At 34.8% G+C, this 3,417-nt stretch overlaps 1 protein-coding gene across 1 annotated transcript in view; it reads right to left on the bottom strand.

Moving 5' to 3' along the window:
* PRIM2 (DNA primase subunit 2) overlaps positions 1-3,417 on the bottom strand; it is a 272,677-nt gene that overhangs the window by 19,023 nt on the left and 250,237 nt on the right. The window lies entirely within an intron of this gene.

Genomic DNA, 3,417 nt, shown 5'->3' on the forward strand with positions numbered 1-3,417 from the left:
AGTGGTTATGCTGAGTAAATAACTAAAACATTTTTTCTTCCTCTCTTAAAAAAAAACACTAAAATGAAAAATAAAAGGACAGTTTAAACAATATTCATACAGAAATATACTTGTAAATAATGAATCATTTAATAAAAAACCTGAAAAATGAGTAGCCTTATTTTTACTCATTTATGGGTCAACATGTAAATATTGGCTGTAATAGGTCAAACACAACTGTATGCTAGAAGCAAATATTAAAATATGATATGGAAATAGAACCTAACCACTCTAATACTCAATAGTCTCAACTATTCAGAGCAATACTCTGCAATGGAAATACGAGTAACATCTGTAATTTAAAAATTTCTATAGCTACAATTAAAAAGGTAAAAAGAAACACGAAATTAATTTTAATAATACATCTTGTTTAAATAAATATTGTTTACTGTCATTTCAACATGTAATCAATATAAAAATATCATACTAAGGTATTTTACAATGCTTTTTCATGGTAATTCTTTGCAACCTGGCATATATTTTCTACTCACAGCAGGCGGTGTGCTTGAGCTGACCTCACTGGCTTATGAGAATGGACTGTGCACAACTCTTCCCAAGTTAGGGTTTGTAACAACACTTTGGTAGTTTCACATCAGTCCAGTAGGAGTATTTACACAACAGAAATCAGCAAATGACATAAGTCAAGGCTTCTTTCCCCCAGAGCTGGTTTACCAATACACCACTGCCTTCAGCACATCTCAGTGTGGACCATCCACATTTCAAGTGCTAAACTGTCACCGCCTGTAGCTAGTGGCTGCTAGTGGACAGCCCAGACCAGGCACACACAAAGAATCAGACTTCCAGAGTTAGCAACTTGGAATATTTGAAATGTCCAGTTTTCTAGAAATTATTACAAAGCTTGGAAAGAAACAAGAAAGTAGGGTCCATTCACAGGAGAAATGAATAGAAACTGGTCCCAAGGAAGCACAGACATTAGACTCATCAGACAAAGACTTTAAATCAGTTGTCTTAAATACCCTCAAAGAGCTAAAAGAAACCATAGACAAAAACTAAAGGAAAGAAGAATGATGTCTTAACAGAGAGAAAATAGCAATAAAGAGAATAAAACTATAAAAAAGAACCAGAGAGAAACTCTGGAGCTGAAAATTATAGCTAAAATGAAAAAGTAGCCAATTTCAGCAGGCGGAAAAAAAAATCAGCAAACTTGGAAGTAGATTGGTTGAGATCATCCAGTCTGAAGAGTAGGAAGAATAAAGAATGAAGAAACATGCACACAGCCAAAGAGACAGGTGAGACACCAGCAGGTGCACCAACAAATGCACACGGGACACCCAGAAGGAGGGGACAGAAGGGTATAAAGAACAGTTGAAGGAAAACGGCTGAAAATCTCCCTGACTCGATACAAGACGTACAACTACACATCCAAACAGCTCAACAAACTCCTAGGAGGACAAAACACACAGAAACACATTATAAAGAAACCACTGAAAGAGACAAAAGAAAACACGGATAAGAGCAAGACAAACCACTCTTCACTTACCAGAAACAGCAAGACTATCAACGGCCTTCTCAGCAGAACCCAAGGAGACCAGAAGGCAGCACGGTAACATATTTTGCTCAAAGAATAAAGCTGTCAACCAAGATTCATATGTCCTTTAAAAATGGAGAAATTAATACATTCCCAGATAAACAAAAGCTGAGGGAGTCTATTGCTAGTAGACCTGCCCTACAGGAAATATTAGAGGGAGTCCTTCAGGCAGAAATGTAAGGTCACTAGACAGTTCTTGAAAACCACACAAAAATAAAGGACACTGGTAAAGGTAACTACATCATATATAAAGGCCAGTATTACTGCACTTTTGATATGTAAGTCTTCTTTTTCTTCCAATATGATTTAAAAGGCAAATGCATAAAACAATAACTATAAATCAATGTTAATAGGCACACAATGTATAAAGATGTAACTTGTGACAACAACAACATAAAGGGGGAGGGACAGAGTTAAACAGAAGCAGAGGTTTGTATACTACAGAGGTTAAGCTGGTACTAACTGTTGTAAGTTTAAGAGGGTAACTGCAATCCCCAGGGTAACCAGTAAGAAAATAAATAAAAATACATATACAGAAAAGGAAATGAAGAGAATTCAAACAGTACACTGCAAAAATATCAATTGCAAAAGAAGGCAGTAATAGAAGAACTGAGGGACAAAGGGATGTGATCCACAGAAAACAGCAAAATGACAAAAGTGAATCCTTTCTTATCAGTAATTATTTTAACTGTAAATAGATTAAACTCTCCAATTGCAGAGAATGGAAAAATGCCTGAAATTACATAATCAAACTATGTGCTCTCTGTAAGAGACTCACTTTAGATCCAAAGACAAAAATAGGTTGAAAGTGAAAGGATGGAAAAAGATATTCAATGAAAATAGTAACCAAAAGAAAGCTGGGGCCATACTAACAACAAGCAAAACAGATTTTAAGTCAAAAAATGTTACGAGACAAAACAACATTATATACTGATAAAAGGGTAAATCTGTCAGGAAGATGGAACAATTACAAACATATACGCACTGAAAAACAGAGACCCAGAATACATGAAGGAAAAATCGAAAGAATTGAAGGTAGTAATAGACAGCTCTACAACAACAGTTGGAAACTCTTTCATAAATGGGTAGAACAACTAGACAGACGAGCTACAAGGAAAGAGAACCTGAACAACACTATAACCAACCAGACATAACAGACAATATGGAACCCTCCATCCCAAACAGCAAAATACACATTCTTCTCAAGTGTACAGGGAACATTCTCCAGGATAGATCATATGTTAGGAGACAAAATAAGTCTTAATAAATTTAAAAATACTGAAATTATAGAAAACATCTTCTCTGACTACAGTGGGATGAAATAAGAAATCAATTACAGAAAGAAAACTGGAAAATTCAAAAATATGTAAAAATTAAACAACACATTCATAAACAACCAATGGGTCAAGGAAAAAAGAAAATTAAAGAAAAGGGAAATTGGTTAATACAAAATACAAATACAAAACAAAAATACAACACACTGAAACTTATAGAATATAGAGAAAACAGTGCTTGTGGGGAAATTTCTAGCTGTAAACACTACAATAAAAAACAAGAAAAATCTCAAATCAATAACCTAACTTTATACTAGAAAAAAAAGGAGCAAACTAAACACAAAACCAACAGAAAGAAGGAAATAAAGATTAAAGTGGAGATAAAATAGAGAAGAGAAATACAATAGAGAAATACAGAAATACAATAGAGAAAATTAAAAAAAAAAACCCCAAACTTGGTACTTTGAAAGGGTCAACAAAATTGACAAAGACTGGGCTTCCCTGGTGGTGCAGTGGTTGAGAGTCCGCCTGCCGATGCAGGGGACAGGGGGTCCT

The sequence above is a fragment of the Lipotes vexillifer genome, unplaced genomic scaffold, assembly GCF_000442215.2.
Source record: "Lipotes vexillifer unplaced genomic scaffold, Lipotes_vexillifer_v1.1 scaffold302, whole genome shotgun sequence".
Classification (NCBI taxonomy): Eukaryota; Metazoa; Chordata; class Mammalia; order Artiodactyla; family Lipotidae; genus Lipotes; species Lipotes vexillifer.